The sequence below is a fragment of the Passer montanus genome, unplaced genomic scaffold (genome assembly GCF_014805655.1).
Source record: "Passer montanus isolate IOZ18808 unplaced genomic scaffold, ASM1480565v1 scaffold75, whole genome shotgun sequence".
Lineage (NCBI taxonomy): Eukaryota > Metazoa > Chordata > Aves > Passeriformes > Passeridae > Passer > Passer montanus.
Genome location: NW_024372702.1, coordinates 1,216,808 through 1,243,477, shown reverse-complemented (window position 1 = coordinate 1,243,477; position 26,670 = coordinate 1,216,808). Strand labels below are relative to the sequence as shown.

General features: G+C 34.8%; 1 long non-coding RNA gene across 1 annotated transcript; it reads right to left on the bottom strand.

The window, feature by feature from the left end:
* Positions 1-1,871: 1,871 nt before the first annotated feature.
* LOC120512546 lies at positions 1,872-26,169 on the bottom strand. The gene is made up of 3 exons (XR_005630041.1): positions 26,035-26,169; positions 2,986-3,073; positions 1,872-1,960 (listed from the first exon to the last, which is right to left on the bottom strand). It is a non-coding gene; the product is annotated as an uncharacterized LOC120512546 (long non-coding RNA).
* Between the last annotated feature and the right edge of the window lie 501 nt (positions 26,170-26,670).

Sequence of the window (26,670 nt, the reverse complement as noted above, 5' to 3'; positions counted from 1 at the left end):
CATATATATATATATGCATATAAATATATACACACAAGTTTACCAATTCCTTATAAACAGTATAGGGATTTATGCATCTTTAAAAGTATAATTTCTCATATATTATCTATATTACCTGTTTAGTTATATGAAATATAACAGCCTCAGTTCCATCAGTCAAAATATACTTAATTTCCCCACTCAAAAAAGTCTAAAGCATCATAAAACATTGTATCAAATCCTTCCTGTGCCTAATCTTCCTGTAACAACAGTGGAAAGATATCACACTTTCTTTACTATGTTACTGTGCATATTGCTAGAAAATTTTCCATATATTTACTTCAGCTGCAATATGTAGCAAGACTTAAACAGCCAAAACCTGCATTCATTATGTTTCTCAGGTAAGGAATAAGTCCTAATCTAGTCAAATATAACACATGCTTAAAAACATGAAAATTACTAAATATAATTAGGACAGATGGAGACAGATCTATCTGCCAAAGATAGACAGGAACACCCACATTAATAGACTTGCAATCAGAAAAAGAAAAAGTACCTATTCACTTAAGAAAGTCTGATGTCTTATAGGCTTACACAGTAGTTGATACAAAAAAGATGGCTATTTTAAATGGATCTGTGAATGACCATTAGTACTGCCTTTTTACTGACATTTTTATTGTCCTTGTACTGGCATGCTGAATTTTTTTTTTCTTATTCTTTCTCCAGAAAGAAAAGTAATAGTGTCATGTAGTATGTCAAGGATTTAATTTAAAAGAACTTCTCCAGCTGATTTGTCATAATAAGGCATTAGTGTTTTCACTGAAAAAAAACTGAATGGAGAACAAGAAAAAAGATGTGGTGAAGTCACACTTCACTCTCCATAAGAATAAGTCCATTATTGTAAATTGATATTTCTCTTTCACCAGTGCCCATCAAGTGAGAGCATTTCAATCTCAAGTGCAGATGAAGGTACTTATTTCCTTTCAACTGTTATTATGCAGCTTATCATCATGATTATTGTTGAAAGATACTATAATTATAAAGATTAATTAGTAGTCAGCACAATAGAACCACATATCTTACATTAAGATTATGTCAGGTTCCAAGAATGAAGCTTTCAAATCACAATGTCTGATAGGTCAGACAAGAATATGAAAATGTATTTTTTTGTTATCACAAAGCCTTTGTACTGATATGTAAAAATGGCAATGAGTCATCTTCTGCCTCTGCATAAGGACATCTTTTTATGTTTATAAAAGCTCTTTAAGTGTTAATTAGGTAAGGACCCATCAAGAATCAAATTAGGAACAATTAACACTCATTCTTACTGCTAAGGAGAATAAAAGAAGGAAACATATTTTGCAGCATGTAGACTCTTACTGAGGTGTTTTACTTGAAATGAGGGCACATCACAGTGCTTCACTGTGAAAGTATCCAAAACTCCTGAGTTTTAGCTTTTCTTTTTTATAAATTAATAATTATTCGAGCAGAGACAAGAAGTTCTTATCAAGCACAGCTGAAGATACATGTGTTGCTGTGTCACTGTTTATAAGAAACAGATATTTCTTAAGCAAGAAATACTGAGCAATACAGTCACAATTACAAAGATTGGGTGTGATCTGAGCATTTCTTTCCTGTTCTTTGCTAATATCAACACAAAAGAATGGCTGAACAGTGACAGTATATTGCATTTCTGCTGCCTTTTTCTTAAAGCTCTTTGCAAAGTAATTTATTACCCATCAAAATATTTGCTATATAAACTCAAAAGGCACATACACAAAATTACTTCTGCATGTCCTCTGTAGCAATTTGTTCACATTTGCATATGCTTCTCAGCTACCTGGTATGATAAGCAAATTGATTTTGAAAAGACAGTAAACAGCCATGAGGAGCAAGAAGACTGAATTTCTTATAAAGATTATTTTACAGGCCAGAAATGAAATGGGATTCTTTGCAATTTCAGGTATCTTCTTGTGAGGACCTAGCAATGAGAGATGGCAAGGGAACTCAGTGATAAAATAAAATGCTGACAATAGATTTTATATCATAAAGGGTTCTGTAGGAAGAAAAAATCACAGAAGACAACAGCTAAGAGCCAGACAAGATTGTGACTGATAGAAACAATTAATAATTGAGTACATGGCCTTGTCCCAGTTTTATGCAAGTGATCCTTGATATTTCTGATTATAATTTCATTTTCTATTCCAGATGTTGTCCATTTTCTTTGCCACTTACTGGGCTTCATATGAAATACTGGATATTAAATTAAGTAACTTTAAAAATAATTAACACTATTGTGAATACTTAGCTCTGAAGTCTATTGTTGGAAACTGTTATATTTTATCAAGGGATGCATTTACACCTCCTGGATATTTTATGGATCCATATGTCCCGTACAGTACACATTTATGATTTAAGAGCTTTCATCTGCAGGGCTCTGGTCAGAGTTTTTCTAAAGTATTTCTTCAAATTCTTTGCTTTCTATACTTAATAAGATTATCCAAATAAATTAATATCTGTAGAACTTTCATGTCTTCTTTCATTTTCCTAAGGAACTACAGAAAGTTGAACATGTTTTAAACCTACATTCCGTTAGCCAGGGATACAAGTCCAAGGAGAGATAGCAGCTGTCTACATTTTATATGTCTAGAGCTCTTTTCCCAGGAGCTCTAGACATACTCACTTCAAAGTTCCAGGACTGCAGTTCATTCATTCCCTAAGCAAGCCAACAAGGAGACCAGGAAGACTTCTATACATACCATGACATCCTCTACCTGTATATATTAATTTAAGATCAAGTATTTATACAGAACTTGATCAGAATGTTAGAACTGCTGCTTCCTGAGAAGCTCAAATAAAAAGTTCAATTACAATATGAAATACAGAAATGTAAAGTAGTTACTGAGTTAATAAAAAATTAATCTAATGCTTTCTTCCAACCTCCACCATCACAAATTTCATAGTAAATGAAGCTGAGCCTGAAGGCAACAGTAACTTCTCTCTCACCTTAGAGGCTGGGTTTGACAGCTGACTGTCATTGCATCAAAGTCCTCAGAGAACTAGCAAATGAGATACATTTCCCTGCTAAAAGCACCTGTGAAGTCAACAATAAATTGATCATTCTTCCAGAGGATGGGGGGGGAAACTGAACAATTAAAGATAGTGTCACTGACTTGCAATTAAGAGTAGTTTCACTCTTTCAATTATGAGAAAGAAATAAGAATTATACTAGAGTTATTGTTAAAAATAGTTAACCTCCTTAACTGTTTACTTGCTGGATTGGCTAGAGTAACTGCTCAGATATAGTTACTGTTCAGTTACAGTGCTGATTATAGTATTTCTGATATTTTCTCTTATGAAGACAAGAAATCAGAAAAATAGGAGAGGAGCAGCAAACTGCAGAAAAGGATCAAGATGCTTTATTTTAGAAAAGCAGATGCTTGTAAATAATTAGACTTCTACTACTCTTCCTCTTCATACTATGCTTCTGTACAACCCATATCCAATGCTTAGCTTAAAAGGAAACTGAGTACATCATGTTACTGTGTTGTAGCTTCCAGAAGACATTTGTTCTACTTGTGCTGGGTGAATTTCTACTCAGACTAAGAGTGCACTCTGACATGTGAGTTCATACAAAAGCCTAAACAGCAGCCAGCCAGCTTTTCCAAGACAAGAAGGAAAAGACTTGTTTGTGTTTGATACAAACTGAACTACCAAGGGAGCCTCCTATCCTAGGTTTTTAATAATAATTTCTTGACACTAGCATGGAATTTCAATAAAGCTGTATTATAAATATCCAGTTTTAGCATTTCTCTGAGGGAATTAATTTCTGGCTTCAGTTAGGGAATTTGCATGGAAGAAATGTGTCTGAATGTATTCAGAAAATTGTCAATCAGATAAATTTTGACAAAGTGTACGGTTCAAATTACATCACATATTTGTGTATATTAAATCATCAGTATTTTAGAGCTAGAAATACTTCTGTGTCAGCTGTCAAGGTCTATTCTGAAGTTTAGAAAAGAGATAACAGGGGAGCTTTTTCATTTCACAGCCTAAATTCAAAACATGTCTGCAGCAAGCCTTTAGGGGAAGGGACACAGGTGTACACTCAGCATAAAATATGGTGACATTTTCTTCTTTCCCTTAAAATTGTTACATTAGTTTACAATAAGGACTCCTCAAAAGGTTACAGAATTAAGGTAACTTCACATTCTGGATGATCTCTATAACGTTAACTTTTTTTTTGTCAGACACAACTCTCTCAGTATATATTCATGTTGAATTAAATATCATTTACTTGAAAAAAAAATTACAAAAACCCCAAAAACCTAATACAATAAAAAACAAACAAACACCCTCAGCCATACAAGCAACAAGGGAAAAAAAGCACTTAAAGATGTTGAAAGTCCATTAAAATTTTCAAAATTGCCTTTGGCAAGAAATATTAGCACATTCCTTTCTTGGGGAACTCAATGTATGCTGTGAAGACCCCTAAAAGGACAATGAACCCTGGAGACATTTTTTTGTGGCCTGTAACTTTCTTGATACCTTTCCTTACATTTCACACAATGGTTTGACCAAAAATATCCATAAGCTTGTCACCTCTCTCCTAGAAAATTTTAATGCGTTGTCTGTGTAAATATATGAAGAAAAGAGCGTCTTCATAATCAAAATACAAACTGCCATTGAACCACCATATCCATATTTGTACCCAGTTCTCTTTCTTCCAACTTATCCCCTTCTCCTCCTTCTAGTCTTTGTCTCCAAGACACCCAACACAGTTGATCTGTTACAAAATCTAAGAATCAATAGTTCATACAACCTGATTTTAAGCATAGAAAAATTTAGGAGGGAAAAACAAAACAAACAATCCTGATTCTTAGTGGACTTTTATGTTCCAACTCCCTGGACAAAGCAGGTAAACTACCAACAAAATTTCATTTTCTAAACTAATATGCACTTTAGTATTTAAAAGGAAGATAAAATATTCTTTTTTATTGTGTTGGGCTGACTTTGGCTGGATGCCTGGTATAACTAAGCCACTCTATTATTCCCCTTCCTAAACTGGGCTGGGGAGAGAAACCATAACAAAAGGCTGGAGGCTGAGGTAAGGACAGAGTGAGATCGCTCAATGATTGGGCAAAACAGACTCACCTCAGAGAATCTGCTTTATTGCAAAAAATCATTAAAAGGTAATAATAAGTAAAAACAAATTTAAACCACTTTCCTTTCACCTCTTCATTCCTTCCAGGCTCAAGGTCACTGACACACTGACAGAGCTGCCTCACCATGGTCTTCCCCACAGGCTGTAGAGGAATCTCTGCTCTGGCATCTCTGGCACTTCTTCCACCTCCTTCTTCACTAACCTTGGTGTTTGCAGAGCTGTTTCCTTCACATATTCCCCCTCCTCTCTCCCAGCTGCTGTTGTGCAGCATGTTTTCCCCTTCTTAGATACTTTTCCCACAGGCACTACCACCATCACTGCTGGGCTCAGCCTTGGCCAGTTACAGGTTCCCCTTGGTGCTGCCTCCACTGAACACAGGGAAACTGCTAACATTTTCTTCTGGAAACCACCCCTGCAGCCCCCACTGCTTCCAAAACTTTGCCATGCAAGTTTGTTTTAAATAGTCCATAACTGCAGAAGGCAGTTTGCTGGACACAGACATTTGCTAGCCTGAGAGAAAAAGCTAATGGACATGAAGAATCTGTGGGACTTTAGTCCACTTCAGGGAAAGAGAGTTAAGTAAAATCAATTCAATGAATGCTGTTCTCATATGGAGGTAAATTGAGTGAAATTTGTCAATTAAGCAGACAAACTGTGCCTTGAAGAACCTAAACAAAGAGAAACTAAATCAGGTCCACTGAAATATCCTCATCAGGTTCCCTAAATAGATGACTAGGATAATTAATTTCATTTTATCTACAGACTTTGTTAAGAATTATCCTTTATTACATTGTGCACTAGCAATAAAGCTGTCTGTGCTACCAATTTAACAAATTCATTTCTTTCAAGGCTTTTACTTTTCTCTAGTCAGAGTTAAAAATGTGGGAGATCATCCTCAAAACATTCCATTCTAACTGCCCAATCTGAAAGAACATTAATCTGCTGTTAATATTGACCTGCTCTGGTCACAGATTCCAAAAAAAGTCCTTAACTGAGGCAATGGATAGTGGATTTTCAGGAAATTCCTAAGTCCTTGTGACTGTCATTCCATAGCATAATGATTGTCTGTTAGAAGCTGAAATAAAATTCAGACAGCCACAACAAAACCCCCATAAATCAAACTCTAGAGTTTCAGAGTAGGACAAATTGCAGAGAGGTCCTCAGTGAACTGACACATCTATATTGAACAGTAATATAGACAGCTATAGAACAATGGCTCTGCACAGCCTGCCTGGAACAAGAGTGTTCATGAATATCTGTTTCCATTTTCAAATGCCAGTTTTAAGAGATCTATTACATACCGTAGCAATCATCTAGACTGAGTGATTCTTTCTTTAAAAGTAAGTCTGTTGACTTACACAGCTGGCAAGAAATTTGAGGCCTCTTCAGTAAAAAATAAAAAAAAAAATCCTTTGAGGTCCTGATGTTACAAGAAATACTCAACTATCAATATAAAGCTAATACTTTCTCACAGCCAACTCTTCCTTCAATCTTTTTTTTTTTTCTCAACACTAGAAGTCTGAGTTCCAAATGTGATCAATTATTTTACTATATCAGCCACTGACTATGCTCAGATGTTATCAGTTCTTTGTAAAGGAACCTGCAAGGGGAAAAGCGGCAGACTTCTAAAGTAGTAGAGATGTCAAGGTAAGAACAAGGGTAGACAATGTCCTTGAACATGTGTGCTCACCTATAAACCTGTACAATGTGTGAAGCTTTGGAAGTGCTTTACACTGCAAAAAAATCAGTGGATGTTAATGAAAGGATATTTTAGGGAGGCCTGGAGAGAAATGGAGTCTGAATTCTGGAAATCAAAGTTTTAAAAAGGTAGCAAATTCTAATGAAATCTTTCTAAACTTGTGGAAACTTTGACATTTCCCAATATCACCATTGATCACATTGTCATTGAAGCAATCCTGAAATGAATGCAACAATTAACATTGCTGTAATCACTATAATAAACCTCCTGAGAGCAGTCACTGCAATAAAATTGGCATATTAAATATATGAAAAAATAATTGCAGGTGCAACTAAACATGACTAATGATCAGACAACAGCTTCCACATGAAAAGAATATTAAATAGTTTTGCACAGTTGTCAGAGCCAAGATTGTTAACATATTGGCTTGTTAGAATAGAGCATAGGGCAGGAGGATGGAGAATCTCCATTAAAGGAGTCCTATTTTACACTGTTTCATAAAATTTTTCAGGCATGTTTAAAATGTAGGTGTTTGCAAACTTCACTGGATCACAAAATGTATGGAATGACAGAGTCTGACAGGCATCATCTGAGACTGTGTGGCAGCTTTCTTATGAACTTTAATATGCTACACAATTTCCTTTATGGAAAAGAAGATCCGGTAGACTTCTGCTGGAGGTTATTTGTAGATAATGGCATCTAATCTCCTCAGGACTGCAGTGTTGTAAGCTTGCTGTTTTATGGCTTGGACTTAAATGTTGTAGAATCACAGAACAGCTTGGGTTGGAAGAGACCCAAACCCTGCCATGGCCAGGGACACCTTTCACTAGAGCAGGCTGCTCAGGGCCCCATCCAACCTGTCCTTGAACATTTGCAGGGATGGCACAGCCATAACTGTTCCAGTGCCTCACCAGCCTCACAGTAAAGACATTTTTTCTAACATTTAATCTGAAGCTGACCTCTTGCAGTTAAAGCCATTCCCATTGTCCTGTCCTTTATGCTCCTGTAAATAATCTTTCTCCATCTGTCTCACAGGTACCCTTTAGGTTCTGGAAGGCCACAATAAAGTTACCCTGAAACCTCATTTTCTCAAGGCTGAAAAAACCAAATTCTTTTAGCCTTTGAATATGTGGCTGATTATCTTGTGGCAAGTTGCTTATTTTCTATATAAAATTATGTGAAACAAAGACAAAAGGTAAACATTTGTGCCAAAGAGTAAACAAAAAATCATATGAAGTTGTAAAGTTTTTTTTTCCTTCTTCATAGGAGGAGAATTTTTTAAAAAATAATCTCTAAAATAGTTTAAACAAAATCAAAGATATCTACAGAAATTATTGTATTTTGTTCTCAATTTTTGTAGTTCATGAGGAATTAGAGAACTGATACACATTGATTTTTAATAACTTTGTACAGCTATTTTTATAGAAAACTCAGTGTGTTCCAATATACATAGTAATATGAACACATTGCACTGAGTCTTCTTTCAGGCATGACTTCAAATTATTCAACAAGTTCCATAGGCAGATATTATTTTTAATTGATATCAATATGTGGAAAATTTATCATGGTACATGATAAATGCTTTATGTGTCTGTCATTAATAAGTAAGTTTTTCAACTAAAAATAACTGTATATATGTATATTGTTATATGTGAATAAAAAAGAAAATTCTTGTTGACCTAAGGAGGCCAACATGTCAGCACTATTTTGAAGTTCTCCATTTTAATGTCTCAATGAGGAGCAACTCGGAGCACCTAATTCCTGAATTTAAAACTGAAATTCAGGATTTCATTCCATCTTAACCCTGCAGGTCTTCCTAACCATTGCCATTCTGATTTAATTTTTGAACACAAAAGCAGATTTGGATAATTTTTATTTCAAATTTTGACTGAATACATGCAGTTTTGGTACACTTTATGCCTGTACAAGGGTAAAATTAGATACTACACAATATCATGCTGACATTCCACAAACCTTAAAAATTATATTATTTTGGTAAAGAAGACTTGAGGTATGGTTACTTATTTCCTTTCACTGTCCCTCTCTTTTTTCTTCCTGCACCACTTCTGGAAGTATGAAGTCCCTTAACACAACTCAACATTTAAAAAAAGTTCTCAAGATCAAGGGGGAAAAACTGGTATTTTTAATGCAATATAGAGGCAAGCAGAATTTACATTATTGTTTTTTTTCTAATTATGGTCTTAAATTACTTATCTTATAGATCTATTCATAATCTCATGTAATTTTCAATTAAAATCTCCATTTATAGATGCCTTTGGCAGTGAACCTGAACTCATTTTAGTCACTTTGTAGGATATAACAGGGATATGAGAGATTACAATGCAAATATTTCCATAACAGAGAAATAGACTAAATTATATATTTTTATGGACTCTTGCAAGTGAAAATAAATTAAATAGAGAACATACAGCTAAAATGCAGATTAAAATTCTAATTTAGCTTCGTATTTGCACTGTACATTGTCAATCCCACATGACATTGCTTGAAAGCAGATTTAAGTAAATAAAATCTCAGTTTGGTAATCTATATACTAATGACTTCTTCAGAGACACTGCAACAGTGGCTACATTTCCTGTTCCACCATCTATTTATGCTGTCAGTCACACATTTTGGGATATCAGTCCTTGCCACTGAAAAGCTAAGCGAGTTGTACTTCGTAAAAGGAAGAAATATTGCGTTTAGAGGTCAGGGATAAAGCAAGGGCTTAAGTAAAAAGGAAATGCATACACATATGAATACAAATGGAAACAAATATTTAATGTTAAGAAAAAAGGACTGAACTAAATCCTTAGCTGTGGGACAACTTGCTTAGTCAAAAATCTAGAAGTGTTTAACATTTAAAAGCTTAGCTGACTAGAGTGAAGCAGAGGGGTTTTTCTGTTGTTTGGCGAGTATTTTGTTCAAGGTATTGTCAAATTCCCCTGGGAAGGTGAATTATTAGGTCAGATTGGTACTTCTGGAATAAGGGGTTCTGTTTCTTCTTTCGAGGGTAGCTGCACATCCTGACGAGGGAAGTTTCAGAGACACAGGACTCTCATATACAGAATAAGAATAAAGCCGTCATAACATTCTTATGTAACAATAAACAACTCATATAAAGGAGCTACAAGTCTGAAGCTCATAGTGAGACAGATTTTGGAGAAAACCAATAGAGAGGACTGAGAAATGATATAAAGGAAAATCCCAAGGTATTTGGCTAAACTACTTGACACTAAGGAAGTCAGAGCTGGCTGAAACCAAGTTTGAAAACAAGAACCTATTCTAAAATAATATAGTATGTAATGGGTAAATTACTTATAAACTGGTTCTTTCTTTCCCTCTTTGTCTCTAGCCAGATTAGTTAAAATCAAAAAAGTTAATTATTAGAATATGCTTTATAGCAAAAGTTCTGCTTGATTTGTGGTCCTATTTTCCAACATAGTTCTGTCTACAATTAATTCCATTACTATGAGTGTTGGCAAACTCTGACAGAACTGTACTTACGTAGGTGTAGGAATTTTTTCCTTCTCTACTGCTGAGTGTTTTGATCACTTTCTTTTATTCTTTAGCCTTGACTTTTGTTAACTGGCCAGCTAGAAAACACTTAAAGCTAAGGGGATGATTTTTTTCTTTTTACTAATGGGTTCATCTATGTGACAAATTTATGACATTTATAAAGTATTTAATGAATGGCCATAAAATCATGTTCCAAGGCTTTTTTTATAATTATGACTTTTCAATTAGTTGGATTTGAATTAGTGATTATGTCAAAGAAGTGATTTTTTTCTTAGTGAATAATGTCTCTTTCATAAACCAGCTATGATATTTTTAATAAAATATACATATATAACCCTATCCCAATAATGTTATGAAACAGGAAGTTTAAACAGGCTCTTACAGGCTTTAATTGAAACAATTTTCCTAAAGGAATGAAATAAGCCAAGGAAGGATCCACGGCTAAGACTAACTTGCTTCCTTTGACAGAACCAACTGTCAAAGGCCAAACATTATCTGATATACTTGTTCTATCAAAAAATATTTTTACTTTTTTTTTCTCTTTTTTTTGCAAGATTTCCTTCCCAAATCAAAAGTATCATCTGGTCATAAGTGTGATGAAAACAAGGTAAAGAATTACCCATATAATTGCTACCAAGAGAGAAGATGTTCATTTACAACCCATAACAATTATGTAGATAGACTGTAGGCATAATAAACAGCCACAGGAGGGAGGGAGAGACAAACAATTACTCTAATGGAGAGGGAGATGTTGTGATTAACATTAAATGCTACCCACAGTGAAAGATCTGAGAGATCTGCAGTAAGAGTGACACACATGACAGCTATAAGGCGCACCTGCCTCCTGGGGAGGCAGGACAGTGAGCACAAGAAATAGGGTATTCTACATCACTAGAAGTAGTTCCTTATATTTATGAAGCTGTCAGAGTATATTTGCTTTCCACCAAAGCCAGAGTAATTTCTTTTTGTTGAACTCTCCTTTTCAGTGTCATTTTCAGTTAGGAAATAAAAGTTTTTGACGCCACAAATAATAGTTGGAAAGGGAGAGAGAGTAATGGAGAAAGGAAAGAGAAGAAAATCCAGCACTAGAACTCCTAGACAGGCAAATTTGTTTTGGCTACTCATTACTGAAAAGTAAAAGCCCATCATTTTGTCATTAATCTGTAGACACAGACATTTTTCCATGGAAGTGCTTTCAATAATTGGTATATTATTAGCATTTCAGGTAGAACACAGTTGCTCTTAGAGTGAGGTTAATTAATGAGTATGCAATTAGGAAGGAAAACCAGAACTATTTGCAAGTACTTATAACTGTAGGAAATGCACATCAAATTCCTGGACATTAAGACACTAAATAAATGCAAGATTAAGACAATGTACTTACTTAAACAGGAAATATATTCAGCTAAGATGTATATATTATAGATTTATTTATATATTTTAATATAAGTATACACAAGATCACAAATGTGGAAAGTAATCCAAAACTGAAGACAGAGCTGTCTTTCTTCCTCTAAATAATAATTCACTCTAAGAAGATTTTAAAGAATGTATGCTTGAAGTACTGTTCAGGCAAAACCTTTGTTATTTAAAGCAAGAAAAGTCTTCTTAATAATAGAGTTCACACAAACCAGTGTTGTAGCTGACCTCCCTCTCATCTAATCATTTATTAATTTGAATTAAATTCAGCATTCAAAGCTAATTTGGAATTAAGACAAAGACTTTGAAAGTAAGTTTTTATTATCCTGAAAATGACGCCCATATGCAAGACTAAAAGTGCAAATATAGGAACATGTAACAAAGCTGACAGTACTTAACCATTATCATTTGATCAAAATTTGATGTGTTGATAATAGATTCCCATTTCAAGTGCTGATTTAGCAAAAAATTTTGGTAGTTTTATTTCTGTGTTTTCGGATAGAGGTAAAAGTCTAGTCTTCAAAAAAAATTCTAAAGACTGGTAAAAAACAAATTTGGCAAAATAAGGGGCTTTAAAAGTGTAAGGAAATAGAGATATTTTTTGTTCTATTCTAACCTTCAACTATTAGACTTGAATTGATTAAGATTACTTCTCTGGCCTCACTGAATTGCTGATGCTGAGAAAAAGAAAATTTCAAAAGCAAATCAGAAATGAATGCTAACTTAGACTGAGTCATGTAATCTTTCACTTCTGTGAGAACCCCAAAAGTCCTAGAAAACAAACCTAGATGGTTCTCTCACTGTTCTCCTGTAAACCTGCAGGGTGCTTTTTTCTAGTTTTTACTGTCATTACATACAGATATGAAAAGAACTTCTTCTACACATCCAAATATTTTCTTTTGTGTATGACTAGCATAACAGAGTAGGTGTAAAGAAAAGTTCATTTTCCTTACACTTGGTTCACCTTCCTAGATGTCTAGTGGATGTGCACCTTCCTTGGTTTGTCTGTGCATTGCAGTGGTGAGAAAATCTCAAGATGATGTTCTCATACAATTTTACAGTCTTTAAAAAACTTCTGGATACTACTGCTCCTCCTTAGGATATTATTGTCAGAAAGCCTGCTTTTCTAATTCCATATTATTTAATTTAGTGAAGAAAGCAGTTTTTTAATCTCAGGCAAAGTGCACATCTCAAGCTTCCCACAAAATGTTAAGAAAAGACCAATACTGTCAAGACACAGAAGATGACAAATACAGATTTTAAAACTGAGCAGTGAGCATATTATTGCCAGTTTTCTATTATTTTCATCTTCAGGTACTTCCATAGTATCTGACTTTGAATTCACTTTTTTAAAACAAAAGAAGATAAAAAAATAAATCTTTCAGCTTTTGTTAATTAGGAGTTGATTTATCAAATTTGCTGTAACTAATTTCGCAGATTTTCCTCTGTTGAAACTGATCTTGCATTTAATTAATGGATGATAGTGCTGATAACAAGGACATTTTAATCACTCAGTGCTGATGATAGATGGTTTGCCTGTTTAATTGAATTGTTACTTAACAGCATACTGTCTTTGAGAATGCTGTGATTTGGATTAAAAAACAGAAGGCACATAGTTGGGTGATGTGAAAATTAAGTTTGTTTGTTGGAACTGTCATTAATTTGTAGCAGAGAAACTACTGACTTTATTTCCCTACTTAAACTGGAAAATTGATCATTAGGATCTTATATTTTTCTCTCCTTGCTTATCCGGAATTTTATGTGTAAAAATACAGAACAGCATACATGGACACTTTCAATGTTAGATAATGAAAATACTCCATTCCCCAGCCACATCATGGATTCTGTCAAAATTCATTTGTGAAATGTTTAAAAAAATGAAAATATTACTGTTACTTAATAAAATATTAACTTTATTCTAGTTCTTTAAAACTATTTCTATTAAATTTTAGCTGTGTTCTTTCATAGGATGTTTCATAGCACATTCTCATTTTACCTCCATTTCATTACTATTTTGCCTAATTCCAAGAGAAGGTCTACATAGATATAAGTAAATTTGTTAAATTAAAGAGGCATTAAAAAGAAATAATTGCAGGTGCAATTAATGATCTGTATTAAAATGTAGGAAATACAGAGAAAATATAACCAAAAAACTCAGAGGAATGTGGCTTAGATAATGATCAAGGCAATGTACAAAAAATGTGAGGAAGGAATCCTTTACTGCATATCTATATTAAGCTAACAAGCAAATAACTTGTACTAAATTTTGAAAAGTTAAAAGCTAACACATAAAAATAAGGCTCAAACCTCTTTAGGGAACAAATAAAATGAAGCTTAAAATCTAATAAAAATGTCCTTATTGAAATATTCTAAAGTAAGAAGCCTTTCAGAGAGTTTGTGTGAAGCCAGCAGACAATCCAAATATAAAATATACGTACTACTGTAGTAGTTAGAAGAAAAATGCAAACGAGATGCTTATATGTTTATGGTTCATGAGCTTCAAAGGGATTCACCAGCCTTTATGAAGGCCTCATTATCTGATGATCCCTTCTAAACAAAGAATCAGTAGGTGCAGCTATAGAACAGACAGAACTAGAACAGCAGTAAATAAATGGGTGCCAGGACTGGAGACCATTTTAACCATGCTTTAAAGGAACTGACTATAAAGCAGATAATATACTACTTTGTAAAATGAAACTTTTTTTTTCCCCTAACATCCTGTAAGCCTGACTAAGTCTATCTGAAAACGCTGAAACTTCTGTCAAGAAATGAATAGTCTCTAAAATTATTCTTTGTTAAAGAACAAAGTTGGGGTGCTCATAAATGAGCAGCATACTAGGCAAGAGTTGTCAGGATTTTAAAAGCCATCTCACAAGTCTTCTTCAGTTCCTTCCTAGGACTGTAGCAAATGTATAAACAAGGGAAACCCATTAAAAAGATCACCTTTTAAATTATGAGTTAACTTTTGATATGGTGCTCATTACCAAAGAGAAAAAGAGGATATACTGAATAACGATTATCTCAGTGCTCCCACAGGGAAGGTCACCCATGAACTTCCACGGATCTATATTGTTCATAATATGAGAAATGTTGTGAAAAGCAGTGACAATATTTGCCTATGATTTTGAATTAGTAGAGCCAGAATCTGAAGAACTGTGGTATCTCCTTACACTACTCAGTGGTTAAGTACTATCAATGTGAAAATTGAATGTAGTTAAATACAAAGTACCCCTCTCTCCACTCCATCAATTTTAGGTTTACACACACAATAATGGGCTCAAAGCCTCGGTTTCCCCATTTAGGAATGAGATAGTTCAGTTATGATAAGTGGTTCTATAAAAATACCCAATTGTGAGCAGCTAGAACAAACTGAGTCCCAGAAACTACTGGGAAATAAATAGGAAATAAAATATCATTATTATGCAGCTGTATAAATAGATTGAGTCAGTGAAATACATATACAGTAAATTTCCTTTTCTGGATCTCAAGAAAGATACAGTAAAGCTACAAAGGATTTAAAGAAAATGCTAAGGCTAAGCAAAAGTATTTAGCACGTTCTGTAGGGAGAATGATTGAATAGATTAGGTTGAAAAATTCATGAATGAGGGAGAAGACCATGGAAAGCTATTTAATAGTACAAACTTTGGAGAACTGAACAGGGATAATGAACCATCATTTCTTTCACCACATGAAGCATCTTCTCACTTGCCTCTCCCTTAAAATATTTTTGTACTGATTTTCTGCCATATAAACTCTGTAAATACATTTACTATATAAGCCTTCATACCACCAAATTATAAGCCTGTATGTTTTTTAGAGGCATATTTGAGAAAGCTGTTCATGACAGGTTATAGTTTCCTTTTTCTGCTAACAGTTACAAAACCATTATTCCATTATGACTGCTAATACTGTTTCAAAATTTCACCTTTTTTCCCCAATAATAAGCAAAAAAAAAAAAAAAAAAAGAGGGAAAAAGACTTATTTGTCCTCTTTCTTGAAGATCAAGGAATGGAAAAACCTTGAATATATTAGAGAAACAATGTAATTTTATTCTTGTTTTCCACATTTGTCCAAAGTTAATTAACTTATGGAGGCTTTCTCTCATTATCTTGTGGTGTAATCAAAGATGCCATAAAAGACATCTCACACCACAAAAGGATAAAATAATTTCATTTGTGTCAACTCTCCTGACCAAAACAAAAAAAAAAAATTGCCCCAGTAAAAATGCAGCTCTGCTGACAAAAAAAATATAATATTTTAGTACAAAGAGTTGTACTCCACTTAACAGTGATTTATAAGGCTCTTGTTATTGCCAAATAAGCAAGAATTTCAAGTAAGCAAGTTTAAGTAAAAGCAGTGTTCATGATTTGAAGACTACACCATTGTTTCCAGAGTATTTGGTCACTTGTTCCTGTAATATCAGCTTTGACTGATTTATTCCAATGTTGGGGTTTTTAAGCCAAGTAATAACAAGTAACACTAAACAATAGTACTTACATTTGCACAACAGGCACTAACCTCCTAATAGATATTACCCCCAAGACTCAAATGAAAATCTGTATTACAATGTTTGCAGTTAAGAAAATAATAAAACAGATTCCAGATTCATTAAAAAAACCTTCCAAATTTAAAATTTGTGAACAGTCTTCATATGGGCTACTCCTGCAATTAGTATTTGCTAAATGTTTTAGTATATCAAGTACACAAAGGCAGGAGCCAAGAAGAAATCTTCTGATTGGTGCCTGAAGACAATAAGGGCAATATTGCTTTAAGGGACAGCAGGACACAGCTCCTCTTTTCCCCATCTAAATTAGCTGACAGTCCATTTCAGCAACCACTGATACCTTAGATCCAGTCTATTAAACAGTAAGTCTGCACATACTGCTAGTTTTATCTGTCTATCGGGGATAAATCTACACTAATCCTTACTGTAGAATTGGAAATAGAATTTGGAAAGGGCCAGGAGAATTCAGCCTATTGATTCACAGGCCAGGGCTCACTGAAGTTGCTCTGCTACTAACCAGGGCTGATTACTTTTCAGATACCAAAGGTTGAGCAGGCATTATGGTTCTTCTTCAGCAAAGTAGTATGAGGATTTTTTGGGCCTCCTTGATATCTTGAAATAAAAAAACTGACCTGCTTAAAGCAGCTTCTTTGATTTTATTATTCTGTGGTCTAAGAAATAGTGGTTCTAGTTAAAGGATTTAGTATTTCTCATCCATTTCCTCATTAGTTAAGATTTCGGTGTAATTGTAAAGACAGACAGTAGATGAACTTATTATTTGGCATAAGGTCTTACAGCAAAGTATAAGATAAGAACTGCTAAAATATGCACTTAATGGCTTTGCTAACCTTAACCTTTAGCAAAGATTTGCTCGAGTCCAAATCTTGGATCCAAATACTGCTAGGAAACTACAAGTCACGTCTGCAGTCCTTGCTTGTGCTCATCTCTACAAGGACAAGAAAAGCTATTGGATGTAAAACTATTTGTTCTAAACTCATAGATGCTTTGATATTTGTTTGTAATGTTTTAACAGTAAAATGCACATGTGCATTTGCAAAGACACCTCATAAAAATCTGTAACACCTTGGCTTATATACTACCTTAATGTTATATATTAAAATAGAATCTTGAAAGGAGTTACTATAAATAGGAAGATTTGACACTAATGTCGATGGAAAAGCCCCTGTTAATACTAAGCTAAATATGCAAGCAGAAATCCCAAACACATCTCATGGAATATCTGAAAATAATATTTTATGGGAGCAATTATTCTCTCTAAATTAGTGATACTTTCATTGCTGAGTGTAATCTCAGATGGCAAGTTTACAATGCATGGGTTTTCCATTTTCAATGTGAAAAAATCCTGCATCTAATTAATTTAGGGAATGTCTTGTTTGAAATGTTATGCTGAGTTGTATTTAGCGTAGTGCAAACAGAAGAGGAGAAATAAAGAAATGAAACTTGTAAGTCATTTAAGCATTTTAATTTCATGTTGTCATTAAAGGTTTGCATAAAAGTGGAACTGATTGCCTGGTTGGCAAATGATGCCTTTTGTGCATCATTTATGGCCTTGTATCAGATTTAACATTATGGTACTACAACCTCCAACCGTTACTGTCCTATTAGTACAGATATACTAATAAAACCATAAAAAAATCAGTTGGTGAATGTTCTAGGCCTTAAACATTCTTGCAAACAAACTCTTACATTCAAGTGGAACTGATTGCCTGGTTGGCAAATGATGCCTTTTGTGCATCATTTATGGCTTTGCATCGGATTTAACATGATGGCACTACAACCTCCACAACCTCCAACTGTTACTGTCCCATTAGTACAGATATACTAATAATACCATAAAAAATCAGTTGGTGAATGTTCTAGGCCCTAAACATTAGTTGCAAACAAACTCTTACATTTGTTAATATTCTCTATAGAGAAGAGGTTCAACCAGAAAACAAAAACTCAAACTGAAATTTCAAATTCACAAAATAGTACTAAGCCACCCATAAACAGTTCAATTCCTGTTTCAGTTTAGGAAAAGCAATATAACAAACTCTTACATTCGTTAATATTCTCTATAGAGAAGAGGTTCAACCAGAAAAACTCAAATTGAAATTTCAAATTCACAAAATAATACTAAGCCACCCATAAACAGTTCCATTCTTGTTTCAGTTTAGGAAAAGCAACATAAATCTTCCTGTATTTCTGATTTAGCATATCAAAAAGCAGAATTAGCTCCAATGGTTTTTGAGGCTGATGAAGGCTAAAACATCTGAGCTATTCAGTAGAACAGCTGAAGCTTCCAAACTTTTTAATGATGGGGGAAAAAAGACATAGCTTTTACAGATTACCTATTTCAAATGTGCTCTACTTAGTACAGGCTAAAACATCTGAGCTATTCAGTAGAACAGCTGAAGCTTCCAAAAACTTTTTAATGATGGAGGAAAGAGGACATAGCTTTTACAGATCTACCTATTTCAAATGTGCTCTACTTAGTAGATTTCCAGGGTGGGTGAAGGTAAGAATATTGAAGGTTTCTTTTTCAAGTAATTTTAAAAGGTTCCTAATTTCATTCTGGTTTTTAAATGCATTTTTCAGAACCCATACAGGTAAGGAAAACTGGAAACCAATAACAGCCAGCTGTGTTCAGGCCATTAAAACCAATCTGGGCATATCTATGAAAAGGGACATCCTGTTGGTCTAGAAATTAGAAAACTGAAGCGAAATTATAAGTAATTAGCTGACACACTTTCACAAACTCTGTGAAAATTATTTTAAAACATCTAACAGCTGTTGGCTAATATAGAGAAATAGTATAGTTGAGGCAGAACATTTTAAGTGCCACTAACAAAAATGTTAGAATGCTATGAAGAGTGACTTCTACGTGACAGCAGTGAGGAGGGAGTTGAAGAAGAGCACCATCCAAATGTGGGTACCAGATGGGTGAAACCAAACATGCGATTGTCACATCCTGTGCCTGAGTTTCTCTAAAACCATGGGACACAGTGACTGGTTCAGCTCAGCTGAGCACTCTTCCCTTTCTTAGCACCTTGTCAGGTGTACCACACTATTGAGCATACCCACCAATGTCCCTTACTTTATTCCCTCTTGAAAAAAGAAAGTGTTGTTCTTTATGGCATTGATGAGACAGTCCCTCAGGCTGAAACTCTGCAGAGGACACCAATATTCCATATCTTGATAAAGACTGGCAGGTTTTTATTCTTTTGTGTGAATTCCTAAGGAGCATTCTATGGACAATGTTGCATATTAACTGAAGGCAGAATATAATGATTACAATGTAATTGTTACCACTGCTGTTTTAATTTGGAGTTTGTATTTGTTCTGTCCTTCCCTTGCATGTGCTAACAGCATGTTTATATCAGGAATGTGAGGTCCCATGATGAACAGCTAATTACATAAACTTGACATTGCTATCCAAGTCCCAAATTAAAACACTTCTTCTCACCATAGGGTTATGCTATTTTACATGTAGATGTTTAACTTAACTGTTATTACATTTTTTGCTGTTTTCTCTGAGGTTTAAGCAATGAACTATGATGGTACATTATGGATAAGAATCCTGAGCATAAATGTTACATAGCTTCTCATTATTTAATGCAGAAATGATTTTTCTTTTTCCCCCACTAAAATCAGAAACTTTCTGTATAGCAATGCTAATCTTGAAAGCAGATACAAACAATCTGTAGAGAGACAAGGCTGTTTCTGTAATGTGTTACTAACAAATTTGAGAAGTGTCTTACAAAGAAGGAAGCAACACCAATTCTTAAAAAGTCCTTCAATAACTTCCTAGTTGAAACTGCCAGCATTTAATCTGTAATGTTTAAAATTCAGTTAAAAAGTGAGATGTTTACACATCTAAGTATCACAGAAATGAGTCCACCTGAAATTATTTTTAAATTCCTATTCAGTGAAATGTTATTCATGATCTCACTGATGACATTTCTTTCAAAAATTCAGCAGAGATTATTACCATAATAGAATTCACTGCTGTGTAGGAGCCAACTCCAAATCCAAACATCTCTCCATTCTAAAGAATAGTGGACTTAAATACTTGTCTTAAAACAGTAGAATTGTTAAGGTTCAAAAAGACCTTAAAGATCATGGAGTCCAACCACTAACCAAAACTCTATTAATGACTAAACTGTGCCCCCAAGTGTCATTTTCACATTTTTTTTTAACACTTCCAGAGATGGTGATGCAATCACTTCACTGATCAGCCTGTTGCAATGTATCACCACTCTTTCAGTGAATTTTTTTCAAAAAATCAAATCTAAAACTTCCTGGTGAAACTTGAGAACATTTTCTCTGGTCCTGCCTCTGAAGAAGAGACTGACTCCCACCTTGCTGAACCTCCTTTCAGTTAGTTATAGAGAAATAATAAGATCTGTTAGACTTCAAAGTCCAATTAAACCACTGTCTTTGATACCATATTTCTCATCAATCAATTAGTGTATAAAGCTTAGTTGATGTAATCTCTTATTAATATTTTAGCTGAAATAAATTGATAAGAAATGTTGTTTTATTGTGTATGGTATCTGTTATTAAGGGAGCACTGAGATTGCACACATTCCCAAAACAAATAACATTTATATTTAGGATAAAAAAGTTTTGAGATTGTACTTGGACACTTTGCAGGAAAAGAGAGAATGTTAAAGATGACTTTGGGTCTCCTCTTCATCCCTGTGTGTCTGAGCAAAGATCCAGTACAAACTGGTCTGATATTGGCAATGAAGAAAGAGTACAACATTTTGTTTGAAGGTGGAGTTCTTTATGAAATTCTCAGAAATAAAAATTCATCAGATATCTTCTCTTGCAGTTCCTTTTTAATACCTAGGGTTGGGGGAATCCCATAATCACTCTATTAATGACGAAATGCTTACTGTAGTCCAACAAAATCCTGGTCAGAGTGCCAAACAAAATACACTTGTGCTGTGACTGCAAGTACTTCTATTAATTAGATGTGACATTTGGAAAAAAATCACTCCTGAAGCCCAGGATCACAGTTTTTTCCCAGCAGATGACACTGTATTTCTCTCCGGAGAAATGCATCCTAATGTGTGTTCAGACTCATTCTGACATACAGAGAAAATGAGACATTCATATTCTTACTACAGCAAGATTTTTAAAATATTCATCTCCTGCAGTAGCTCTTCCAGGGACTGCAGTTACATGTATTGAAGTACTTATGTACTACCTTTCACTTTGACTGGCAGTAGGGTTATATACATTCAATGACCAACAATAAGAAAAGCAAAATTTCAGTTTAAGATTTTTGTAATATTTTTAGAGCCTTTACACAGAGGCCTGTGAAGACAACTTCAACAAACTTGTTGTTAACCAAGTACTACATCTCCACCTACAAATCCAGCTAAGTAAATGATTAAAGCAGGAAACCTCCACTGGGGAAGAATGGAAAAAAAAAAACCCAAACCAGGTTTAAAATTGTCATTTAAATTCCCAAAGCCTGAGTTATCCATAGTATTCCAGGACAGTTCTTTGTCTAGACAACGATGTCCTCCTAAACCTGTGAGCAGTAGTGCAGAATAAATAATAAATAATAATAAATAATTCTTACTCTCTTCAAACCTTACTTTTCTCATACTTCAGTGACTGCTCAGAAAGTCCTAGTGCAGGCAGGAAAACTGAGAATTTGACCACTGATAAAAGACAGAGCAACAAAAAGACTATATAGTAGATCCTGTTCTCATATTTTCTTCAAATCTACAGACATTCTGGGCGTAGAAGCTGTGTCAGAGCTGGTGTTCTAACTGCTTGCTAGTCATGCCTTTCACTTAGACAGTAAATCTTGGATTGAAAGAAAATGTAACCATACAATTACATGCTTTCCCATCCAGTGCATATATAGCAGACTGAGCTCTCTTTTTCTTCCCAAATAAATTTACAATTCTGTAAAACTTATTAACTGACATTAGGCAAATAAGTTCCCACTTTTCCTGTGATAAAGGACACATAAAAAACCATTACAAACATTCATAAAACTTGTTGAGTACTTCCAATGAAACAGAAAATTATGCAACACTTCTGAGTACTGAAATTCTATTTCAAAGTGTCAACTATCCGCAGAATCTAAGCTATATCTTGGAAATCTGAAATTCATGAGCATGAATCCAGATAGCCTGCCATAAAGGCCAACACACAATTTTTTCTTTTCTCCTAACAGTAATATTAAATGAAAGCCTATATGAATTATCTACAATTAAATATCTACACATACATATTAATTCTTTAACATCTTGGTAAGTGACTTGAATGGAGGACCTGAAAGTATACTTAGTATGAGAAGTTGAACAGAGTGCCAGATGCTACACCTGGATGTATGGACAGACTGGGGAATGAGATCCTGAAAAGCAGCACTGGGGAAAGGACCCCAGATGCTACACCTGGATGTATGGACAGACTGGGGAATGAGATCCTGGAAAGCAGCACTGGGGAAAGGAGCCCTGGGGGTCCTGTTTATGGGTAGCTGGATCTGAGTCAGCAGGGCCCTGGCAGCCAGGAGGGCCAACCCTGTCCTGGGGGCATCAGGGACAGCCTGGCAAGGGAGGGGATTGTCCCACTCTGCTCTGCACTGAAGCAGCCTCATCTCCAGTGCTGGGGGCAGTTTTGGGTGCCACAATGTAATAAAAATACAAAGGCATTAGAGAGTGTCCAGAAGAAAACTACAAAGATGGTGAAGGATTTAAAGGGAAAGCCATGTAAGAAGCATCTGTGGTCACCTGGCTTGTTCAGCGTGGAGAATAGGAGACTGAGGGGGGACATCATTGTGGTCTACAGCTTCTTCACAAGGGGAACAGATGTCTTCCCTCTGGTGATCAGAGCAAAAGCAACAAAGGAACAACAAGAAGCTGTGTTAGGGGCACTTTAGGCTGGATATTAGGAAAAGGGTCTCCACTCAGAGTGTGGGTAGGCACTCAAAGGGGCTCTCCAGGGAAGTAGTCCCTGCACCAAGCCTGACAGAGATCAGGAGATCAGGAAGGGTTTGAACAATATTGTCAGACCCATGCTGATTCTTGAGGTGTGCTATGCAAGAATTTGGACTTGGTTTTTATGGGTCCTTTCCAGCTAAGAATAAGTTCTATAATTCTGTGAACAGCCAATGTGTACACAAGTCTAAAACTTACTCATATATTATAAAGCTGTGAATATAAATTTTAGATAAGAAAAAATAAAGTTAAATCTCTTATCTCCTTACATCAATTATTTTTTGGATAGAGCAGCGACATCATCCTTTTCATTGCTTAAAAAATACTTTGTGTTGAAATATAGTCTTGATTAGACAAGGGCAGTTCTGCATTTAACGTACACATCTTTCATGAAAACAGTTGTACTTGCTTATAATAGTAATGTAGAGCTGTTAAATGGCAATCTATTTCCTGAATGCCAGCTCTTTTAGTTGACTGCACACTCCAGCTTTGACATTTGCTGTTTTATTAGTCTAGAACTGATGAACGAAAGGAAAGGTCTCTTCACAAGAGGGTTTATATGAAGCAGTTTATATAAATGAAGGAATAGGCAGGATTAGTTAGACCTTCCATTGACATAATTTTTATTTCTTCTCTAGAGTTATGAGGACGATCTGCAGGTCACATAGCCCTCTCTATCCCAGTATGTACTAAATTTACTTGCATTACTCAGGATGGCTTTTTATATACCATAATCATCAAAATTTCCAAGGCTAAAAATTTCCTAACCATCTTATTAGTACTTAATGATATGACATTTATGCCATTCCTGTAAAAAGAATCTGCCTTCCCCTCTCATCATTCCCTGCAGCCTGTGGCAGACATCTCCCTTTTACATTGAAAATAACTCTTAAAGAGTTATCACCACTGAATTACCACAATATGTTTCCAATGGCCCTTTTTTTCTGTTCATTGCATGACCAGATAACCCAGCTAATAATAATAAGATTCATTTACTGGTAAAGAGCAATGTCTAATTATGATTAGTTATTTTTTAATGCAGGTTTCTTTAGACTATGGTAGTACTCAAAAAGGATAATTAAAATAAGTCACAAAAGAAAGATAAATTGTTTTCAATGATAATAATCTTATTTGTCCATCCTACAGAACTAAATACAACCTTTTCTAAGGAAAAATGTTTTAGATTTTTAAAAATTATCTATTACATCTTACTACTAATAGATTTAAAAAAATATCCAGTAACTGACCTCTGCAGAATTTTGTCTCTTACATTATTTTACCTTTCATTAAACTTTTTTTTAGCTGTAATGAACACTTCTATCCTAAAATCAAAAGGAGTACAATTAAAATCACTCTCTATGTTCAGGTCTTATTCTGGTTTGTATGTTGGACACATTCCTCAGAAGAACTTTAAAACCCCAATCACAGATAATGACCTTCAAAGAAAATAATTGACATTAAGTATAAAATGTCAGTGACATTATCATGAAAGATAATATTCTTCATCATATGTGAACCAAAATACAAGATATTAATATAATTGACTGAATCATACAGTTACTAGAATTTTCAAAATATATATTTAATATCTTCTGTTTGATGCATGTAAGACTACATATTTTTAGTTTCCTCATTCTTAGAATCAGTTTCATTTGTATCCTTTGCTCATAAATCTTGCTATTTTATAAAAACACTGCGCAGAACTACTCAGATGAGTGTCATTGGTCTTGAATGTGGATAAACAGATTAAGATGACACAGGCCAAAGTACACCAGAAAACAACTGAAAACTTATTTCATTGACCTTTGATAAAATTCACTGCATGAAGATGTAAAATAAGGAGTATTAAAAATCAGAGAGAATTTTGGAGCTATGGAATTCAAGGCAAGAAAGCCAATAAATAACATTGGAGATGGTCAATGTTAAGTGTATTTTCAAGAAAAAGGCCATTATGTCATTGTGATTACATGGACACCACCTACTTTATTGCCTTCTAAGCTGTTGTATTTTGACCTTTCTTGTACATAAGTCTGCATTTGGAGATAAAGAGACAAGCAGAAATATACAAGGGGGAAGTAGGAGCTGCTTGTATTCTCTACCTAGTTGTCAGAGGACAGCCAAGGCACTGGAACACAATCAGTGTGCAGATGTTGACACCTTTTACATATTCAGACAACACACCACACATAGTTTTCACAGTGTTGGTGAGAATTGATCAGTTACTGTATACAGCTAGTTCAGGGAATTACATAAAGCCTACCATTGTTCAATTACTCTTCCAAGCAATGAACATCAAGGAACCAAGAACAATAATGATGAATCATAATACACAAAACTATATCTTAAACAAAAAAATAACTCTTCAAGCACAAACACATATGAACATCACCCACATGGAATCGGTTACCATTACATACAACTTACAGGCCATACCCAAAGCCTCCACAACTCCTTAGAGTAGCAAAGCCTACCAGAACCATTTCTCTGAGAACATGAGGGCTTTTGGCACCACTCTCACCACCATCTTTCTTTACCATGTCAAATTGATACCACTAGTCCCTTTCATTTACTGTTGCTGGGTTTTTCCCCATTTTGCATTCCCGTCCCCAGGAAGAGCCATTACTGCTTTATTTTACTCTCAGATCATTACTAGACTTCATAATATTTGGTAGACTGAGAACAATCCAACACACAATTAAAAATATATGTAAATTATGACTACTTTAAAAAACCCCTAACATTAAAGATAGGAGAAAACAAACAAGATGGAAAACAGAACCAACATCACCTGTATTTAGTGTTTATCCCAGCATATGTCACAGTTGAGATGGCCACAGCACACAGAGTATCACCAGACAACCTCAGAAAGCTTCAACCCATGAAGAGCAACACTATAACACTCCAGAAAGCTCCAAGCCTCTGCTCTACTCTTGTTGTAAAGGTTGTTTAGCCCAACCTTTTATGCCCCTCATATTCATGCCTTGCACCTGTGTATCCTGTCTACTTTTTTTGTGATTGGTCAGTGCATCTGGGCACTCCATGTCTTGTTACCTTCAATATTAGTCACCTGTCCTGCACAGATGTAGCCCATTAGGGATGAGGCTCGGCCACAGCCCCATCCCAATTATCACTAACTGTGGACCTACAGGTGTTCAGCACAACAGCCTCGTTACCATCTGCATAACGTTTCTTCAAGGAAATAGGTGGTCAATGTTTGCTAAATGAGCACTGAAAGAAAATAAAATAATGCGTAGTTGTTCAATGTAAATTACACCTGAGGCTACACTTCACTCTGTTGAAAACTTGTTCTGAATACAAAATTAATAATTTTTAAATGGATTTTTTGTGGTGCTTATTATTGCAGTTGTAGTGCTTTATATCATTGGCTAATTTATCTTCAAAAACATCATTTTAAAGATGGGTT